The sequence below is a fragment of the Natrix helvetica genome (genome assembly GCF_964273705.1).
Source record: "Natrix helvetica genome assembly, chromosome: 5".
Classification (NCBI taxonomy): domain Eukaryota; kingdom Metazoa; phylum Chordata; class Lepidosauria; order Squamata; family Natricidae; genus Natrix; species Natrix helvetica.
Genome location: NC_138551.1, coordinates 31,089,226 through 31,112,956, shown reverse-complemented (window position 1 = coordinate 31,112,956; position 23,731 = coordinate 31,089,226). Strand labels below are relative to the sequence as shown.

The 23,731-nt window shown below is 38.1% G+C and overlaps 1 long non-coding RNA gene across 1 annotated transcript in view; it reads right to left on the bottom strand.

The window, feature by feature from the left end:
- The window catches only part of LOC309393322, a 143,434-nt gene that overhangs the window by 3,581 nt on the left and 116,122 nt on the right, over window positions 1–23,731 (bottom strand). The window contains exon 2 of the long non-coding RNA XR_014175567.1: window positions 737–927. This is a non-coding gene — a long non-coding RNA (uncharacterized lncRNA). The remainder of the gene's footprint in view (window positions 1–736; window positions 928–23,731) is intronic.

Genomic DNA, 23,731 nt, shown 5'->3' with positions numbered 1-23,731 from the left:
TGGGCGTGCTCTTGCACGTGCACAACACTTCTGTGCATGCACAGAAGCATCTGGATGGGTGGGTGGAGCCTCCCACTGCCACTACTACCGGTTCGCCTGATTTGCGCTGAATCGGGAACAACGTGCCTCTGGTATACATACTTATACATACACAGTACATGTAAATAGTGGACCAGTCTACCTATACCATTATTCTTCTTAATGAAATCTAAATAGTACTGAAATGAAGCAGCAGAGGTTTTATTATATTTTTATCCTGCCCATTTTCAACAACTCTTAGAGGGCAGTATCAAAAATAATTTCGACACAGAAATTGTGAATGTCCCAAGAATGTCTCAGTAGTTCATAGTTATGCAGAATATTGAATTCTGGTTTACTAGTCCTTATTCAGCCTTCACATTACCTCCCACAATCTCTGATTTCCTTAAAACAAGATTGATTCAAGTAATATTGGTATTACTCTATGGAAAAAGATGGGATTCACTAGAATGGGATCACCAGTTAATATACAAACCATTGTATATAATATATTCAAACCATTGAATATACAACAATGAAATTATTACAGCCACAAAAATATACAGATTGAGTTCCCTCTTTTTAGGTTACGGAAAAATGTTAAAGTGTTATTCCAGACACTACTCATTTATTAATGGCCAAGTAGAGAAATAATGTAGGAGAAGCAGTATCTTAAATTTTCAAGTCACAGGATACAAATATTCAGGGATAAATTTACCACTTCATCCAGAATACTTTTTAGCTTCCGTCCTTGTTTATAACATGGATATAGTAGATATGATGTCCATTCTCCATTCCACCAGATTGTGATTCAACCAAGCTGTGAAATAGTTCAACCATGTTCCCAACTTTCAGCAGAGACTGATAATTTCTCCCAACTCTTCTGATTACATTTGATGGAATTATGTACTGTAAAACAGAGAAGTGAATATTTTTATAAAAATAAAAATATTTTATAAAAAACAGCTATAATATCCTTCCTCAAAGTTTTCTATTCAAAGACTCCAGGCATTTTGCATAATACTGCAGTTACCCATTAAATGGCACATTACAAAGATGTCTCACATTGATTTAAAGAGACTTGTGAGCATGCAAGCTTAAAATAATATGTATCTTACAGAGAAGTCAGAAAAGGAACTTGCTGCAACTCTTCCTACTATCTACATTAAACCTATGGTGCTTGATCCTGACAGCTCATCAAGGTGAGACTAACACATAATGGAGTACAATGGGCTATTGATATAGGACTTCCATAGTATAATTGACAGTTTATTTCTGTACAAAACATTTCAGGTCATCAGATCTTCTTAGCATGAAATGGAAAGAGCACTTGGCATCCTACATCGAAAGAGAAAAAACATGAACAGCAGAGATGAAGAAGTTAGTTGGGAGGGAGGGGTGTCAAAAATTGTAACTATTTCTCACATTTTTTTTACATTTAAAAATTGTATTGGTGAAGTCTAAAAACTGGAAGTTACAATGAAACATCACCCAAAACACAACATTGCTAATATAATCAGAAAAGAATATACAAAATAGTAATTAGTGACCTATATACATATATTAATATAAAATAAGTTCTGTTCTTCACCTATTATTAAACCTAGCAATATAACCATCTACTGTTACATTTTCCAGTTTTAATAAATATATTATTTAGGTGACAGAATAATAAATATAGATAAGAGTGAATATTCTATCGATATTAATTTTATTAATATTACAAGGATTATGATTATTGACTTTTCCCAGAATAGTTTTCATCTTATAGCTGCTTGCTTCATCTATAAGATGAACATTTGAATTCAGGGTCCAGCAAAAAAGAAAGACAACCTATGTTAATAAATAATGCTGTGTTGATATAGCCCCCATTTGCACTCAGAAACTTTGGTAGTTTTCTTCCATTTGTATTTAAACATTCACATTTGTCTTGCTGATACAAACCATTAGTTATAGCTAATTATATTCTTATTTAGTATTCAGAGATTTAAAATGAACTTTCTGAAGTGATGTTGCATTGCAGAACAGAAAAGGGTCATTCAGAGGATGAACTGTATAAATCTTGCTTTTCCTCTTCCTCCTCAAGATCTCAAAGCTGCTTGGTCCAATTTATTTATATCCAATATGGCATCACTTGATTACTAAAGACAAAAATTGTGACTTGCTAGATGACTTTTTCTTGCATGGATCAATTAACTCTGCCTCTTTCTGTAATATAGTAGACAGCTTGCTTTATGCATTGCTTTGAAACTCTCTCCTTACTCCTCCATTTTGTGTCAGACAATTTTTAATTTTAATGTATTTATCTATTAATTTTATTATTATTATTATTATGAGTGTTTTATTCTATCCTTTGCAAAAAAAAAGACTCCCAAAGGTGTTTATAATAACAATGATATTATCAATTTTATCATCCATCGTTACTCAAATGCGGTTTTGTTGCTTACATGTCTGCTTTTTGCTGTGAGCTATGGAGAATATTTATTGTTAAATATATTTACAGATGAGGCAGTTTGCAATACTAAAAGAATATTAGTATTTTAAATAAAATAGAATTTGTTTTGGTTTTAAGGTTCTGTAACAAAGGTATAAAAGGAAATACTAAAGGAGTAGGACAAAGTTTATTGTTGTTTGTAAACAACCCAGACACTTAGGTGAGATGGGAGGTGTAAATATATGTGTGTGTGTGTGTGTGTGTGTGTGTTTGTGTGTGTTTGTCTTAGCCACTAAGCCACAGGCTCGCCTCCTTATCAGTTGAGCCAGGGAAATAGGTATGTATTTGTGTTACAACCCCTGGTATGCCCAAATATGGGAGGAAGGTCACTACTCCCTCTTTCTGTCCTTCGGCTCATCACAGAAGACCATGCAAACACAAATATAAAAAGGCAACATTAAAAATAAAAATATGGTTTTCTGCCTGCATGGTCTTCTGTGATGAGCCGAAGGACAGAAAGAGGGAGTAGTGACCTTCCTCCCATATTTGGCATACCAGGGGTTGTAACACAAATACATACATACATACATACATACATACATACATACATACATACGTGTGTGTGTGTGTGTGTGAACACACACACACATGTATGTATGTATGTATGTATGCAATAATATAATTAATATTTCTGGAGTTCTCAACAGGGAATTTGTATTCAGTTTAGTTATATATTATATCTAATATAATTCAGGATCTTTCGATTGTTAGGAGGAGAAGATAAGGAAACAAAGATAGGAGAAACCTAAATATAGTTGGCTTTGCCTACAGCACTTGGTTCACATATAATTACTTTTCTATATTTGATTATTTTCTCCCTTTTCTTAAACATGGGTACTAAGCAGAAGAAAAATCCAAGTAATGTAACCATACACTATTGTCAAATTAAGAATGAATCCATCTAACACCTACAGATAGATTCTGTCACTAATTATGCCTCATTCATTGAGTATTGATATTAGTGACTATTAGTTGATATCTAGAATGGAGAATTATTAAATTTTAATTTTAAAAGTTTCACTCATATACAAAGGATTACATTGCAGGGTTTGTGATGTTTATTATCCTATAAAACCCGGGAGGTGCAGGGATTGCAATGTATCATCCAGCATTTTAAGAATTATTAATAGCAAGAAATGTACTTGACAATTTCCAAGTTTCATTTCCTGGAAAGAGATTTTTAATTATTTTACTACTTGATTTTTACAATGTATTCTTTTTGCATTATTTCTGGTCTTAGTTTATGTGGCCTGGGAATATAGGTCATGGCTATTTTCTCCAACACTAAAATTCAAAAAATGTCAATGCTCTTCCTATCACGCTTTTTCAAAGTCCAATTTTCACTTTCATTGAATGTGACAAAGAATGCTTTGGCTTGCATTATTCTGAACTTCTTGGTGTAGACATACTGAATATGCTTTCCAAGGCCTTCATGGCTACTATGCCAAATGCTAATCTGAGGCATATTTTCTGAAGACTTGTGCCTTGGTCCTGTTGATGATAGATGCTAAAAGGCTAATTGATCTACCACTTCAATATATTAATCTTCTTTATCCTCCATATCGCTTCCTTTTGCCTGAACAAAGCTACTGTGACTCCCCTAACTCATTTCTATTTCCAACTGAACATCCTAAATTTCTTTAATCTATCCTCAGAATATGTTCTCCAATGATATTTTCATGATATCTCTCATATTGCTTATTCACTTTATCCAATCTTTTCCTTCTGTTATTTTTTTCAATCTTTGCAAGCATAATCCTTCTTCTTGTCGATTATCTGCTCACTTCATGTACCCAAAGTACAAGGCACAAAGTACAAAGGTTTGTTAATCATTACGTAAAGCAGTGGTTCCCAAAGTGGGTGGTACCGCCTCTCTGGGGGGCGGTGGGATGATTTAGGGGGATGCTAAGAAACAAGGGGGTGGCAGGGGGGCAGTAAGAGGCAAGGGGGACGGCAGGCGGCAGAGAAGGAGCTGCATTGAGGCTACAGCTTCAGCTGGCCAGCCTGCCATTGATCTATTTGATACTACTACTGCTGTTTCTCGCTGCTGCTGCTGTCCACCGCGGCAACTTAAGCAACAGCAGAATCAATGCTAACTATCAGTGGCCTCAACCACCACTCAGCAAGAGAGAGGGGGGTAAGAAAAACATACAGAGGGCATGCAACCAAGCAGAGGAGGGGAGGGAGTTGAAACAACTAATCAGAAAACACCCAGCCGTTCCCACATGGCGGCTACGCACATGCCGCTCAGGCTTTTTTCCTCCCCCCTCTCCAGACCGAGTGCCATGGCTCAGAACGTGCATGCTCCCTGAGCCTGCTGCAGACATGGGCCACTCCCGTCCTCGCCTCTCCCATTTCCATCGAATGGTTGCTTCTGGCCTCTTACATACCGCATATTCCTCGGGGTAGCCAGTCAGTCGGCGCACACTCTGCTGATCCGCGTACTGTGCACCAAGGATGGCAGTATCGTGTTCCACAGGCAGGGAGCCCTATTTTCTGCGGGCATGCGAAAGGCGATCCCAGGACCGGGAATCTCCATATGTGTGTGTGGCAACTAAAATCCTCCGGCGACACAAAAAGGGGGTGGTGGATAGTGTTCCTTGGGTGGGAGGGGGGCTGGGGAATTCTGGGAGTTGAAGTCCAGACATCTTCAAGTTGCCAAGGTTGGGAAACATTGCACTCTGCTAAGTGACTTCAAACCAGACATTGGGAAACTGGTATCACTTCATCAAGCCCATTCATTACATTAAGAATTTACTGAACAGTGAAGTAGTTACTACATTTTACTCAGTTTACTAAGTTACTAGTTACTAAGGTTCTTGATAAATGACTATCAGACTTTGAAAACCTGGTATCACTGGATCATGTTCAACAATTTTGTTGAATTAACATTAAGTAAAAAAGTTTTTAAATTGGATTTTGAATAAATGTGCAATTAATTGTTATAGATTTGAATTTTCCTGTTAAAAAACCACCTAGTCACATGACCCCCCCCCAGCCACGCCCACCGAGCCATGCTCACAGAACGGTAGTAAAAAAATTGAATTCCACCATTGGGTGGAGGGCACTGAGGATCAGTTTGTAGCACCACTGTGGACTGAAAAAGTTTGGGAACCACTGACCTAAAGGAAGCAGTCTGCCTCTATTTCTATATATTTGTCCAATAGCAATTGACTGGTTCTTCTTACTTCCATTCAGTGCTACTATGGCCTTTAATGAAGCTGTCTTGAACATAATCATGGTAGCACAGTGACTATGACACAGAATGTAGTATTGCCGGCTGACTCTGCCCAATGACAGAGTTTAATCCCGACCAGCTCAAGGTTGATTCAGCCTTCCATTCTTCTGAGGTTGGTAAAATGAGGATTGTAATATGCTGATTCTATAAACCACTAAGAGAGTGCTATAAAGCACTATGAGGTCATATATAAGTCTAAGTGTTATTGCTATTTCTATATCCAGATGTGAAGCCTTTGAGTACTGGGCTTTCTGCTAAACTTTCTCCTGCATTATACAGTAGCATTAGCCCTATCCAAGCCCCTTGATTTTGTTGCTGAGTTGGTGGTGCAGGCCATCTTGTAACTAAATAAATTCAAGAATGTCCTATCTCACCTACTGTATGAAATTCGTAAACATTTCTTTTCTCCTCTAAACCAAATTTTATTTCATTACTTTGAATGAAAATTGACAGGAAAAACATGCAGGAAAATTTCTATTTAGCTAGGAGGTGGCATATAACTGTATGTGAATGTTCTGTCAGTCATCTCTACAGCAGTCAGGGGAAGAAAAATAGAAAATTGAATTGTTTTTGTCCGAATAGGAAAACTCTGGCAAAGAAATGTTAAAGCAATTTTTGACAATATAAGAATAACTGAAAAGAGGATGAGATGCTAGTAGGTAATTGCACTGTTTTAGCAGGAAGGGAAAGTTACTTTATTTGGATTATGATCCAAAGTGGAAGAAGTACTTTGGATTTTTTAAGGTTAGTCCTAAACTGGAAGCAAGCATTGTAAGACTGAATTCGGAGCAGAAATTATAGCAAAGTTTGATGACATCACTCTCTTCTATTGAAAAAGCCCATTGTCTAAATGAGCGATAATATTCCAAAGTATTTTAAAATTAATACATAAAATTATATGAAGCAATAGTTGGACATAGCAATTCTTTTCACATCAGAATTTTACATTTTCCCATTCCTCATCCTGTTAGAGTTATAAACCCTAGTTTCAGAGCAATTGTAAGCAATCTTTTCAGAGAACAGCTACCAATTTTTCCTTCATTGTGGTCTGGCATCTTTCCAGTAATTGCACTGTAAACACAATATTCTCTGTTGATGGGTCAACAGGGAAAATAAAAATGGTCATTGGGAATACAACAGCTTGACCTTATATGAAATGTGTACACAGTACAATATATCCTTCATGTATATTGTTGTTTTTCCTGCAGGCCATGCTACAGTCAATCAAAGTGCCAAACTGAATTCCAATTAAATTGACCAAAGTTTGTGTGTGGCTGGGGGCGGGGGGGGGGGGCTTATGACCTCCCATTAAAGAAAAAAAGAGATACAATATAAACAAGCCACCACCGCCATCACCCCTGCAAAAATTTTGGGCCTCCCTTAATATAGTGCCAGTGTGGACATGAACAAGATTCAGCCAATGTGACTGGTTTACAATGTTGGACAAGGAATGGCAAATTTGGATTGAATACAGATTGCAGTTAGGGGGCTTGTGGGCCTGGGAGAGAGGCAGGATATAAATGGAGATTTGCTCTTACCTGAGAAGGCAGCAACAAGGTGAAAGGACATATTTGATCTTGGATAAGAAGGTTGACCTCTTGTGCATTACTGTTTTTCTGTTTTTATTGGTTGCTGTGAACCACAGTGCATCACTATAGCAATAGCAGTCCTATAAATTCAATTAATCTAATTATATTTTGTTTTTACCACTGCTCAAAGGGCATTCCTAGTTTATAACTGCATCACAAGAGAATATGCCGCCAATACTTAGAAAATTATTCTAAATTGAACAGTCCTTCATGAGAATAATTATTCTAAATTGAACAGTCCTTCATGAGAATAACAAGTTTAGATCATGTACACAATACTACTCATAATAGAGTTAACACCATCTACCTCTGTGTATGCATGGAAATTATTTAGAAATATAAATAGGGCACATTTTGTATAGTAAGTCTCACAAAATGTGCATTTTTAAATGCACTTGTACAGAAAAACAAATTTGTAAATGTAACACAATTCATAGCAAATTTAAAAATCTGAAGAATAACTAAATTTACATTCTGGAACTTATTCTATGATAATGTTTCTTAAACTTTTTTTTTCTGTCAGGACCCTTTTCTACGTTTAAAAATTATGGAGCTTTTCTTCGTATGGGTTAAATGTATTGATATTTACCTTATTAAAATGTTAATACCTTATTTGCCATACTAAAAATTAAAATTGATGCATTTCCTGCCACTAAAACCTCTCACTATTGTTTGATGGTATTTTAATATTGTATTATTTATTCACCATAGGCTGGCAAATAATTTTGATTTTGTGGCTCCTGATGGTAGGACTACACATTAAAAACATTGTTCTAGCAGAGTGATGGCGAACCTTTTCAGCACCGAGTGCCCAAACCGGAACATGTGTGCAATGTGCATGCATGTGGGCGCAACGGAGCACCAGAAACTAGAAGACCAGCTGACTGGTGTGTGCGCGCACACTGGCCAGATGATCTTCAGGTTTCCGGCACATGCATGTGTGCCGGCCAGCTCATCTTTGCAGAGCACCAGAAAACCAAAGACCAGTTGGCTGTCGTGTCTGTTTTTTGGCCATTTGGGGGGCCATTTTCAGGCCATTTTTGGGCTGTTTTCAGGCTGCTTTTTGGGGCAGTTTTAGGCCATTTTTGGCCTGAAAAACAGCCTGTTTTTGGCTGTTTTTCAGACCATTTTCAGGCCACTTTCTGGCACTCCAGTACCCATGTAGAGACGAGTGTGCCAGAAACCAGAAGAGCAGCTGGCAATTGTGCACGTGCCCACAGAGTGGGCTCTGCATGCCACCTCTACCGTGCGTGCCATAGGTTCATCATCACAGTTCTAGAGATATGAATCAAGTTAGTTCAACGCTATTTGGATTCATTATACAGTCCTATTTAAATACATAAAGAAGAATAATGCTGATGCAGCTAACTACTCTTTGAGTTCTTCCATAATTACAGTTAATCTATCCATTATGTGCCACCTCAAGAAACTATAAAAATACTGTTAATCCAGTTGTTTGATTTGTGCCATCTGCTTTGTTGGCATACCTGGTCTCTTCCACAAAGCGATCAAGATTTGGGGGAGTTAGTTAGCAATGTCTCCCCGTAGCAGATCTTTATACTACAAGATGTTCCTTCTCTTTCTTCTACTAAATTGAATTTCTTATTAAATAAATATGAAACATCTGAAAACCTCTTCCAGACAACCATGCTTTAAAAATTATGGCCAAATTGGTGAAAAGACTCGCTGTTATTAGATGTAGTATTTTCCCTTGTCTACATTATATATTATTTCTAAAAGGAATAAATTCTTGTGAACTGTACATTTTATTTCCCTGATATTTTTGTTTCCTAGTATAGTGGGTGTACTTGAAGAATATATTCTGGGATATCACATCCATTCATGCAACATTACCATGTAAGAATATTCTTTACTTCATCACAAAGTGTTCATGTATAGGTAAGAAAGGCAGAATACTATAGTGGCATGGAAGTCTGCCTATTAACAGATACCTCTTATATGGTAGCTGTAATCTGTAAAATGATCCCAGACTATTACCCTGCTGGCTTATTGGTGATAATGAGAAATTTTGCTCGCACTGAATTAATTGAGAGGCTAATTGAAGGATCTTTGTCATTGGTGTATATACATTTGTTGTGCAGTTTATTTTTAGCAGAAGTCAGGCTAGCTGTCTAACGCTGGGTGAAGAATACACCCTACATCTTGTGTAAAGGCATAATGAAGACACTTAGCCATTAGAAGATTTAATTATTGTTGTCCATATTCATATTACAGCTCCCTAGACAATACTGTTACTGTCTCTTGCAAAAACATTACAGTGCTGTCAAAGCAGGGAACAGTTAATTATCTGAATGTTGGCAATGTGGTGAGCCTACATCCCATCCAAATGGCTCTCATTTCAAGGATCAGAAGCTGCCACTCCCTGCAGCACGATGGGCAAGGTACTTCATGCCGCAGAGTTAATAGCCAGCAGCATGCCAGACAGCTGATAATGACTTTTTAACGAAATTAGTTTCAGCTCTGCAGAGGAAAACTGAGTTCTGGAATCAGAATGCAGCTAGGCAATTGTAGAGCTTGGACTTAATGAACTTATGGGGCCCTCTTTAGAAGGCCATGTGAATCTGTTGTAAGGAACGCCACTATTTTTTTTCTCCCGCCTTTCTCTATGGCAGCCTCTATTTTCCCAATACAATAAAGTAAACAATTTGTAACCCTAAAGAAAGACTCATGTGCAGTTACTGGTAGAGCTGGACAGATAGATGATAGATAGATAGATGATAGATAGATAGATAGATGATAGATAGATAGATAGATAGATAGATGATAGATAGATAGATAGATAGATAGATAGATAGATAGATAGATAGATAGATAATAGATGATAGATTTGAAAAAAACATAAAATATAACAAAATGGTTGCCCCTGATTACAATATTAATGTGTTTATTGTTCTTTTTAAACAAGGAAGGAAAAGAAAAAAGGACCAGATTTTTCAGTGACAAAATGAACTTTGAAAGATACAGTCCTCATTTTATGATCACAATTGGGACCAGAACTTCCATCATTAAACGATGAGGTCATTAAGCAAATTGTGTCCAATTTTGTGACCTTTTTTGCTGTCATCATTAAGCAAGTTATAACATTGTTAAGTGAATCCAGCTTCCCCCATTGACTTTGCTTGACGGCAGCTCCCAGGGAAAGTCACAAATAGCAATCACATGTCCAAGGATACTGCAACCATCATAAATAAGTGCTGATTGCAAAATGACCAAATTTTGAATGTGTGATCTCAGGGACACCGCAAGAGCTAATCCTAATCCACTTTTCTCAGTTCCATTATAATTTTGAATTGTTAAACAAATGTTGGTGATTCAAGGACAATCTTGAAGTATTAATGCAGAGCATCCTGTCCCCACAGCTGGAACTTTAATATAGTTGAGAAAATGTTGGAGTGGAACTGGAAAACACCAGTTCAAGTCCTTCTGTAACCTTGTGGTTCATTGGAAAATTTATGGGCAGTGAGTGTTTCTCAACCAAGATAACTCTCAAGGGTTCTTTGTAATGTGGACAGCATATAAAGGGAGACCTCCATGTAAGCATGTATATCTCCAAGAGGAAAGGAGAAAATAATTTTAAGGTGATAACAATTATTTTTCTATCCTTGTTGGCTACAAAGTTTTGATTAGCTAAATCAAACCAATTCATTTTGATGATTTTCAGTCTTTGGTGCAGGGAACATGCAAATGTATAAAATTATTTCCAAGTTGCTCTTAAATCCTCTCCTGGAAAGGAAAATGGAAAAACGCCTTTCAAGTCATTGGGTAGAAAGAAGAAAGTCACAGTAGGAAAAAATAGATGGCTCTTTAATGGAAAAATAAAGAAAAAATAAAAGATAAGTAAAAGTTAAAGTGGCAGCAAAAATGAAGGCAACTAAAAAGAAAGTTTAACTAAAGTAAGACACATCTAAAAAAACAAAAATGCAAACTTCCTATGAAACTTCTAAGTCCTTACTAAAACTTCAGTCAAAACAATAACAGATAGATCACTGCTATCTCTTCTTCCTGTAACAAAACTACCAAAACTACTAACTACATTGTCAAACATTCTTTTTTTTTAAATGTCTGTCTGTCGGAATTCAAATCTTATTTTCAGAACTTTGCCTCCAATTCCCCAACCCATTTGAAAACCTGGATACCAATGGCAGATAGTAGAGAAAACAAATGACGAACTGCTGATCATGATATCCTGACACTTCTCCCCTTGTGTTTTTGAGTTGTAATGTTACATAGAAATATGTATGGGGCAGAGTTTGTATCTGGATGTCACAATGCATGTTTCATCACTAGGCAAAATCTTGGCTTGCTGCAGATGTTCTATTTTTGAAATCTGAAAGCCAGAAGGTATCTTACTGATGTAAACAGATGCTAATATATGTCAGGGGCGGGCAAATCTAGTTGTAATTTACTGCAGGCAAAGCTAGTGCTTCCATGAATCTTGTACACTTGATGGCCACTATTATCTGTGGAACACAGGCGCATACTTATTTTAGTGAGGATTGGTGGTGGCGGCAATGGGCAGCAATGGTTGCAATGGGCGGTGGAGATCCCCACAGCCTGCAACAGCTGATTGGTGGTATTCCAGGAGGAGCTGCTGGTACTAAATCAGGCTGAGCTGAAGCTGACCAGGCAGTTTGCTGTTTGCTGCAAAGAGGCAAATTGCTGGAAGGCAGAGGCCAAAGGGTAGTGTCTAGCAAGTGGGTGGGGCTTCTGCAACATTTGCTCAATAAGATGCACAGCCATTTCAACCCACTTTTTTGAGGGGAAGTGCATCTTATAGTCCAAAAAAGGTGGTACATCTTTGAAGACTGAGTTCATAAAAGGTATTGATCACTGGACTTTTAAAAACTTTCAACCACAATTGAGTCTAGAATTATGATCAAAGCAGTCCATAACCAAGGCATTCATGCAATCCTGGCTCTTCCCATTATGGAATGCTATGGAATTCACATGCTATGTGAATCATGAAGTGCCTCAGTGGGGGAGGCCCTGGGTTGCTGAATGAATGGTTGTAAGTTGAGGACGATCTGTAAAGCCTTCTTAAGTTAAGAATGGCTCTTTGCGACTTCATGGATGCATCCATGCAGTTGCTTATACTTCTGGTCTCCCCAAATTTTGAACCTAATAGTAATTTAAGAGATTTGGGGATAGTTTTTAAGTGACATATCCACTGAAAGATCAGTTCCAACATTGGTAATCAAGGTCAAATGTTCTCTACTGGTTTGTTTAATATCTTGACCTGGGCATGGTTTCTTGAATAGCAAGCATGTGATTGCATTTACTTGCTCCTAGTTACCAAGTTTAATGCATTTTGATGTGAGAGATTACCTGGGAAATTTGAAAAACTTCCTGTCTTATCTTAGACAAAAACTACAGCTTTAAAGAGAAAAAAATACAGAGATTTGTGTTATACTTTATCACCTGTGGTACAGATTCACAAGATTTCAGATGGATATTTCATACAGAAGCTCTTGCTTTTTGCTTGTGTGTCTGTTTGTTTTTCAGAATTCAGACCTACCACAACTGCAAAACTCTGTACTTTGTTATAAGCCTCATTAGTAAACAAGGTGAGATTGAATCTACTTCAGTGTTAGTACCCATATCATTAAAACACAATTGCACTGATCTTGGAAGTGTGAAGGTAATATATCCAATACAACTTATTTCTACACAGCTGTGAAGTGAACACATAAAAGGATGTGCATTTTTATTTGGATTTATTTTCTTCATGCTGAATTGCAAGTAGTTTATATATTGTAGGGAGCCCATTACAAATTTAACAACCCATCATTTTAGCCTGTCCATGATGTTTGAAGCAAACAAAAACAGAAAAATGGACCGGAAAACATAAGCTATCATTTCCAAATAGCATATTTATATTTTAATTGCCCTTCACTGATTCTAATCTTATTGCATTCTTTGATAATGTGACAAAATTAGTGGACCAGAAGAATGCCGTCGATATAGTTTACTTGGACTTCAGTAATAAGGTAGACCATAACCTACTACTAGATAAAGTAGAAGAATGTGTGTTAGACAGCATCACCACCAGATGGATTCGTAACTGGCTGACCAACCGCACTCAACGTGTAGTCCTCAATGAAACTGCATCTACATGGAGGGAAGTATGCAGTGGAGTACCCCAAGGCTCTGTTTTAGGCCCAGTACTCTCCAACATCTTCATCAATGATTTGAATGAGGGAATAAATGGGAAACTCATCAAATTTGCAGATGACACCAAGCTGGCAGGAATAGCCAACACTCCAGAAGATAGGCTTAAGATACAGAAGGATCTTGACAAACTTGAACATTGGGTACTATCTAATAAAATGAAATCCAATGGTGAAAAGAGTAAGGTTCTACATTTAGGCAACAAAAATGGAATGCACAGGTACAGTATAGGTGGTACCTTGCTTGGTAGTAGTAACTGTGAAAGAGATCTTGGAGTCCTAGTGGACAACCATTTAAATATGAGCCAGCAGTCTGCAGCAGCTGCCAAAAAAGCCAACACGGTCCTAGGCTGCATCAACAGAGGGATAGAATCAAGATCACGTGAAGTGTGAATACAACTTTATAATGTCTTGGTAAGGCCACACTTGGAATACTGCATTCAGTTCTGGTCGCCACGATGTAAAAAATATGTGGAGACTCTAGAAAGAGTGCAGAGAAGAGCAACAAAGATGATTAGGGGACTGGAGACTAAAACATATGAAGAACGGTTGCAGGAACTGGGTATGTTTAGCTTAAGAGAAAGAAGGACTAGGGGAGACATGATAGCAATGTTCCAATATCTCAGGGGTTGCCACAAAGAAGAGGGAGTCAAACTATTCTCCAAGGCACCTGAGGGTAGAACAAGAAGCAATGGGTGGAAACTAAGCAAGGAGAGAAGCAACTTAGAACTGAGGAGAAATTTCCTGACAGTTAGAACAATTAATCAGTGGAACAGCTTGCCTCCAGAAGTTGTGAATGCCCCAACACTGGAAGTCTTTAAGAAGATGTTCGATAGCTATTTGTCTGAAACGGTATAGGGTTTCCTGCCTAGTCAGGGGGTTGGACTAGAAGACCTCCAAGGTCCCTTCCAACTCTACTATTGTATTGTATTGTATAGTCAAACAGGAAATTTCAGTTATTGTAGGTAAAGTGGAATGGCAGTATATTTGTAGGTCCTAGACCCTTGAGGGCGAACCTATAGCACGCGTGCCACAGGTGGCATGCGGAGCCATTTGTTAGGGTACGCGAGGACTTGCCATGTTAGCTCCAATGCCCATGTGCACTCTGGCCAGCTGACTTCGGCCTTCATTTTCAGGCATTTTCACCCTTCAGAGGCTTCCCTGAAGCATAGAATTATGGGTGAGGACACACCCGTGCAGCCCCCCCCTGCGCTCCTCCCGCTTTTGGCACGCAATGGGAAAAAGGTCAGCCATCACTTCCTACACTGTATTCTGACCTATATTCAGTATTTTAAAGGATAACCAGGCTTTATTGCAAAGCAATTGAGGCTGTGACAGTGTGGGTCACTGTACTTTGTACTTACTGGGAGTTTCTGGGAGTGTGTGAGTGAGCATCTTCAGGTTCCCCTGCTTTAGTAAGTCCATAATTGATGCACCAGAAGAAGCTAAGCAAATGGACTTTCTGCCCATAATTTCTGCTCCAGGAACACACGCATACACAGAGAGAGAGAGAGAGAGAGAGAGAGAGAGAGAGAGAGAGAGAGGGAGAGAGAGAGAGAGACAGAGACAGAGGGAGACAGAGAGAGACAGAGAGAGAGAGAGAGAGACAGACAGAGAGAGAGAGAGAGAGAGAGATTGGCAGGGAAGAACCCGCTAGAAGGGCTATCCCCTGCTCTCAAATAGTCCCTCCTAACCTGTAGGAGTCCCACCCCAAAATTTTATTGATAGTTTCCACTAAGTCACTTCATTCTTACAAAATGACCGTTCTTTCCTCTTGGTGCACTTCTCTTTCTCATCTCATTTATTTAATATTCACACTTTCTCATTCTGTATTCCAAGGTTATGTGCTTTTCTTTCCCCATTCATTTCTCACATTCTTTCTGTCCAGTTTGCCCTCTCCTCTCCTCAGTCCTGTCCTCCCCTCCCCTTTCCTTCCCTTCCCTTCTTTTCCCTTCATTTTCTTTCTGATAAAACTTACAGAATTCAGGTACATAAACAGTACTATGATTTCTCATCAGTATCTTTCATCATTTATTAAATTTCAGCATCCTTTGTGACAATAATTCAAATGTTTAACTTCAGTTTTACTCCAAATCATACCTGAACTTTTCCATATATTTTAAAAAAGATTTGTGCCTTGCAGGATGTAGGGTCTGATCCCTGACTCTGGAAATTAAAGTATTCTGCTATAGAAAACCAGAAAGAAAAGAATATAATGTTTTGAATAATATTGTACCATATTATGATATAAGATAATATTGCTAATTATGCTAGTCATTTTGACCAAATGAAAAAGGAACTTAGACAGTACTTTTAAACAAAGTTTAGTCTTTTCTTACTTTTTATTTTCTTTTTATTGTGATTTCATTTGTTCCACAAGATGATATTTTCAAAGTTAAATTTGCACTAGTTAGGAATTTTGAAGTTAACAAAGACATGTTATACATTGTAATTCAGTTCCATAAAGCAATGAAACAAAGTAAAGATATTTGGAATTCGGGTGGATTATGGGAACTAAAGGGCAGTCCATCTAAAGGGCAGCCATTTGCATTAAACCTACATTAAAACTAGAAACATCCCAGATTTCAGTATGAACCAATTTAATAGGAGCTACATCATTTGGTTCGGACATGACTTCACAATTAACAACAGCATCATTTGGAGAGCTGTTGTCAAGGCGGCCTCCCTCAGTAATCAAGAAAGAAACCACTCAACTCCATTTTGCAGAATTAAGAGTACTTTTACTGGTTACGAGTAGATAGCAGCTAAGCAAAGCAAGATCTGAGGTAAAAGCACGCATAATCATAGATATCAATATGTGACCCAACTCCCTCCCCCTGGTAACCCTCATCCCTCAGTCCAATCCACACACCTCTCCGGTGTCATGTGGGTTTCATCTTCAAAAAGCATCAGGTTGGTATGCCGGACAGTTGGCCTTGGCAGCAAATCCACTATCTGCAGCATGCGCAGTAGATGGTGAGAACAAACATCCCTTTTCCACTCACTCCTGTACTGAAAGCTTCCCTTCCCAAATACCACATCACCCCCCTCCCCGTTTCAATGGCAGCCGAAAGCAAGTAGCAAAGCAGAGGCTGACAGCTGTTTATCTGTAAATTTGTCCCTTTTTCTAAAACTTCACTTTGAATACTTTGGAAGGGAATAAGAAGTAACTCCAAGGAATTCAGACTGATATGGTTTTGGACTTCTGTTTTTTTTTTACTTGGAATATAATGGCCATCCAAAATAATTACACCAGGATTATTTCCCTTTCCCCTGTGCAATATCTGGTGCATGGTGTATTTGATAAACTATTGACCTCATGCTATGAATCTGGCTTTTTCCCCCAACCGACTTCAATGAATTAAAATAAAAAATCACATTTATCCATGGATTTACTTTTCCTTTAATACCTGCCAACTTCAGTTGATTATAACTTATCCTGATGGGAGTGGACTTTTTCTTCTTTGTAGCGTTTATTATGACTCATTTTTACACTTTTGATTAGGGTTGTACAATCCATGTAATATTGTAGCTAATGGGGTTGTATATAGCATTGTTTTATCCATTGAAATCAAATCTTGAATTCAACACATCAAATTAGGTGCCTTCAAACTGATGTGGAAATTTTATTATTTTTTATAAAAGCATACAAAAAGCCTTTATGAATCATATGCTTAAATATAATCAACCCAAGCTTGGCTCCCCAGATGAAACTCAGCAGTAGCTTTCTAGAAAGTCAACCCAGCAAGGATGGATGAGATTTTTTTTCTTATTGCATACCAGGATAAAGCCACTATAAATAGGGATAGTAGAAAAAAGTATTCTCGTGGGTTGAGTTCACTGTAAACTTAGTTATTGAATTAACCCTTTTGAAGTTCATATTGTACCTTTGAATCATAAATAAATAGCAAACTAAGCATAGTATATTATATGTAGGCAAATACTGTTTGACTTAGATAAATATCTGTGAATCTAATCTATGTACTTTTGATCTTAGACATGACCCACTATCCCTCATATTCATCCACAAAGATTCAGAAGGACACAAATTTAATCCAGCCGGGACCACAGTTGTAATCCAGGTGAAATCAAGCAGAGAAAGAAAATTCCTTGAAGTCTTGTTTTCCACCAATATGTCAATAAACAGACATATTAAGATTGATCGAGTCTGCCAATTGCTGAGAACAAAAGAACTACATGAATTGCGATCCCAAAGATAGCATTTAAAATGAACAAACAGGCACCCCACTACACAACAACAAAAATCACCAACCCATCAGCTCACAAGAAATTGGACCACGTCTCAATAACAACAACCAGCCATTCAAACAGACTAAAACCAGACCATGACTCAGAAGTATCTGAACAAACAACACTAATTTACATCACACAGATGGTGCTTAAAACCAAAGACCATGCCTCAGTAACAACAGCCAGCCAATCAAAGAGGCCAAAGTCAGACCATGACTCAGTAGTAGCCAAACAACATCCACACTAATTTGCATCACATAAAAAGGTGTTTAAAGACCAGTGTTCTGACAGACCAGCACAATTCAAAGCGCACTGACAATGTCTCCTCGAAGGGTGACAAAATGTTTGCAACCAAATTGCCAAATTCGGACATCGGATCAATAGCCCAACTATCAACCCAAGCTACTTATATTCAAATACATTTCAATCTAATCTATCGTTAGTGTTCTTGTAGATGTGCTTAACTATCTAATAACATTGGATAATTATGCAACCATCCTTAGTCTTTACTCTTGCGCTTACTGAAAACTATTTTTAATTTCCTGAAACGTTGTTTTAAAAAATGCAAAGGAAAAGAAAAAATGGAAATTGTACTTACTATTGGGAGAAAACAATAATAGCAAATACTTTTGAAGAAACACAGTATATATCTTCATATTTCAGAGAAGAACCACAAAAATGAGGTGGAGATTACTACGTTTTAATCTAAAAATTCCTAACCTGTGATCATCTGATCCTGATCATCACCCACCTAGACTATTGTAACACAGTCTACATGGGGCTACCCTTGAAAAGTATCCAGAAGCTTTAGCTAGTACAAAATGTAAGCAATTTGGGGCATCCAATAGACAACATATGTAACACCTCTGTTCTGCGAGTTGTACTGGGTGCTGATTTGCTTCCAAGTGCAATTCAACTTAATGACCTTTAAAGCCCTATATGGCATGGGGCCAGGTTACCTGTGCAACAGTCTTTTCTCCATTATATGGGACTGTCTCACCCAGTCAGGCTCCATCATATAAAGAATTTCAATTGGTAGGATCCAGAAAAAGAACCATCTCTGCCATTGTTTCTGCCCATTGAATATTAACACCATCCCCAGTAGCTTCCTGGCCTTTCGGAAGAAGTTGAAGGCCTCACTCTGCTAACTCACTTGAGTCTCACAGAGGAACAAGCAACTTTGGGGTTCACTAGCACCTTAAAGGCTAAAAAAGTTCTCTGCCTTTTTAACTTTAATTATTCCATTCTTGCTTTAACTGTCACCTCTTGGAATAAGATATTTATGTGTTGTATGCGTTTTTGTGTTGTACACTGCCCAGAGTCACTCTTTCACTCAGATGGGAGGTCTATTTAATTTGATATATAAATCAATAAAATAATAAAATAGAATAAAATCATAGGGCAGCGTTTTTGTGAATTTCCTCTAGTATGGATGCTTACATACAAACATATTATTAAATATGATAAATATTTTAGATCATTCAAAGCCTTTGCAATATTGTGTTGTTTTTAATTGAAAATATTGTAAAGTTTTGCATAAAAACAACACAAAATTGCAAATTCAGAAAAAAATCTCTGCAAACTTTGGTGGTATATTATGGTGCCTCACAATTTTAACCATGTTATGTCACCACTACTAAATATTTCAAATGATGATGTAATAAATTGAATACAATAAAGATCAGTAACCATCATACTAATTATTGTAGAATTGAGAAACCAGAGATTACAACCTGTGATATATCCAGCCATAGATACACAATACTGAAGTATAATGACATTCTAAAGCAAAGTACATTCATCTGGGAATATTGTAGAACTGTGAACAACCTCTGAAATTTGGCAGTTTGTTTTCCAAATCTTGGCCTTTTTTCTCAGTTGGTGGGTAGGAGTTCTGAGAGCAAGGAAATATATTCAACATTTTAATGATCACCAAAGCAGCATAGTCCCACACAATTGTGTAACTTTATTGAGCAACACTTTCTTTAATTAAAAAAATAAAATCCTGGTTTTGGAATACAACTGCACAAGCATTATGTAGCATAGTAATCACATGACAAACAAAAATGATGATATAGTGGATTTGTGAACTTCAGGGGAGTTTTCCAGTTCATTTGTACTTGCAGTGTTATACTTTACCCTTTGGAGTTGGGTGTATTTATAAATAAAGCCATATGTTCAGCTATATATTCTGTAATATGTGCTCACAGAGCAGCTATTGCATGTTTAAAAAAATTGTTGCACAAAATCCAATTAATTGAAAAAAACAGAGCTTAATGTCCCAGTTTTGTTAGAAATATCACTAAATGCGAGCAATGGTTGTATGAAGCAGAAACTCCTGTCTGTCTGTCATCTAGTAGCGCTAATAAAGGAGTGTGTTGATTATTCAGTTACTGATTACAACCAGACACTTTTCAACAAACTAAAAGCCGTACCTTCAAAGTACAAGTAAAAGGACGTTTCCAACCAAACATTATAATGTTATCCACATGTTGCATTTCAGCAAATGTTTTCTGGCATACAGTAAATGACCATTTTCTTTGTACAGTAAGCTGCAATAATATCTTGTTCAGAGTAGGTAAACAATATTTTTACATTGCCAAAAAAAACGCATTGATACTATAGTGGTTCTGTTCACTTGCAAAAAAAGAATGTCAGATTCCAGTACACAGAGTACATCAAGATATATTTCATCAGACTCAAGAATTATTGCCTTATAGAGACATCTGCTGGTAAGAAGAAGATTGTGAAGTTTGAATATTTCTTATCTCCAGTTAATGGTGACTCACTGAAAGTACCTACTTACATTTTATATCAGTTTATTTTGATACATACATATTTGTATACAGCCTTAAGACCAATCTTTATAAAACTTGCCAAAGTTTTTTGTTTCATTATCTGCCTGACCTAATATTTTACATTATAATTAGTGGTAGCAGAAGAAATAAAGTAAAATATACTATGTTGATTCATCAGAAAAATTCCAAAACTGATAATACTTATAAAAATTCAAGCAAAAATAAATATACCACACTGTAGTCATACCTTCCATTTTATTTAATTATGCCTTACCTATTTCCAAAGTTTATGAGGTTCTATTATCTATCTATCTATCTATCTATCTATCTATCTATCTATCTATCTATCTATCTATCTATCTACCCATCTACCTATCTATCTATCATCTGTGTTTCAATATTTAAGGGATTGCCACAAAGAAGAGGGGGTCAAGCTATTTTTCAAAGCACAGAAGGTAAGACAAGAAACAATGGGTGGAAACTAAACAAGGAGAAAAGCAACCTAAAACTAGCGAGGAACTTCCTAACAATGGAGAACAATCCATTGATGGAATGGCTTCTCTTCAGAAGTTGTGGGTGCTCCATTACTGGAGGCTTTTAAAAAGAGACTGGACAGCCATTTGTCTGAAATGATATAGGGTCTCTTGTTCGAGCAAGTTTGACTAGAAGATCTCCAAGGTCCCTTCCAACTCTGATAGTCTACGTTCTATATTTAAGGGGTTTGAGCATACAAAGATATTTTCTTCTGGAGCTTAAATGATGGTGGCATTGTTCCTAGGCAGGTCTTCCTGAAAAAAGCCATTTTATTATTGAGTGGATTGCTTAAAAAGCTTTTTCATTATCCTTCAATTCCTCTTATTCTGATAAGAAAGGTGCCGATAGAAGAACTAGAAGTGTGTGGGGCTATCAGTCTATCTATCCACCATCCATCTAAACCTATGATTCTAAATATTCAAAAAAGAATAAAAATAGCAAAAGGCCAAATGGAAAACATTTCATCGTTTTCAAATGTAATAAGAAGACATCTTTTCAACCTCAGCAGCACGAAAGGCCCATGTTTTGAAATCTGCAGATTGATTCACCAGGCAGTGTTATAAAAAGCAGGTGGGAGGAAAAGGAAGAAAGAGAAAAAGCTTACTTGACGGTGACATTAAAATGTCTGCATAATTTCTTTGTGTAGCCTTTTTTTAAAAAATTAACCACTCAAAATCAGTTTCCAGCTTTCCTGATACTAAAACTGCCCTAATTTGCTTCTCTTTTGTTGTTTTTGTCAGCAGAACCTCTTTGCTTTGATGAAGCAGCAGAAAAATTACAATTTTTCTGGTGAAAAACACCAGGATTGTGTTTTTGAGTTGAGCCATATATGTATTCTTTCATGATTTAGAAAGATAGGGTTCAGATTTTAAAAAATAATAAGTTTTTCCCATCTTGAGTCTCAAAAAGAGCCAGAGAGAAGTAATCTGGTTTGAGAGGCAAAAAGGCAGCATTTGGATTCCAGACATGATGAATGAATCTGTCAGTTTCCCAGGCTGCTACTGAAACAGAATATTGGACTAGAAGAATGTTTATTCTGATTCATTAGAATTCATAGCATGATCTTTTGGAAGAGAACCCATGTGAGGGTAAAACATGTTTGCTTTTGATTGTCTTCCATCTTCATTACAACATATTTGGGTAGGCAGACACTGGAAGAATGAATATTTTGTTTGGATGTGCATATATGTAGCTTCTTTTCAGAATTACATAGTAAGCTGGAGGAATCAATGGCAGAGATGGGGATAAAAGATTTATTTATTTATTTATTTATTTCTTGGATTTCTAAAACGCCCCCTCTCCCAGAAAGGGACTCGGGGCGGTGTACAGTCAAATGCAGATAAAAATACAATAGTAATATAAAACAATTAAATACATTTGGATGGAGGAGATAAGGCTGTGCAAGAAATAAATAGACTATAAAAAACCCTAAAAACACCCCAATTAAAACCCAAACCCAATTAAGATATATCCCGGGAGGTAAACTAAGAGAGTGCCAGGCCAGCTGATTGAAATAGGTGAGTCTTTAATTTCTGACGGAAGGAACGGAGGTCGGTGGTAGTTCGAATGTCGGGGGGAGGTCATTCCAGAGGGTTGGGCCCATCACAGAGAAGGACCTACTCCTAGGTGTCTCCCGCTGGCATTGCCTAGCGGACGGCACCAGGAGGAGTCCCTCTCTGTGTGAGCGGATAGGTCGCAGGGACGTGTGTGGAAGGATGCGATCCTGCAGATAACTAGGTCCTATGCCATGGAGCGCTTTAAAGATGGTGATCAGTACCTTGAAACGCACCCGAAAGGCCACAGGTAGCCAGTGCAGCTCGCGCAGGAGAGGTGTTACGTGGGAGTAACGTGTACTCCCCATGATAACCCGCGCGGCTGCGTTCTGAACTAGCTGCAGTCTCCGGATGCATCCCAAGGGAAGCCCCATGTAGAGGGCATTGCAGTAGTCCAGGCGAGATGTCACCAGCGCATGAGTGACCGTGCGCAGGGCACTCCGGTCCAGTAGGGGGCGCAATTGGCGCACCAGGCGAACCTGGTGGAACGCCCCCCTTGCCACGGCTGCCACATGGTCCTCCATTGACAGCCGGGCATCAAGGAGGACGCCCAAATTGCACACCCGCTCCACAGGGGACAGTTGTTCGCCCCCTATGGCCAGCGATGGCGTCAGCTGGCTGAACCGAGGTGCCGGTACCCACAGCCACTCAGTCTTGGAGGGGTTGAGTTTGAGTCTGTTGTCCCCCATCCAGACCCCGACGGCTTCCAAACACCGGGACATCACTTCGACAGCCTCGTTGGGGTGGTTTGGGGTTGAAATGTACAGCTGAGTGTCATCAGCGTACAGGTGGTACTCAACCCCAAAACCACGGATGATCTCACCCAGTGGCTTCACATATGCGTTGAACAGGAGAGGCGAGAGGACTGACCCCTGTGGCACTCCACAAGTGAGTGGCCTCAGGGACGACCTCTGCCCCCCTGTCAACACACATTGCTTCCGGTCGGAGAGGTAGGAGCCGAACCACCGCAAAACGGTGCCTCCGACTCCCATCCCCTCCAACCGGCGCAATAGGATACCATGGTCGATGGTATCAAAAGCCGCCGAGAGGTCTAATAGGACCAGGATA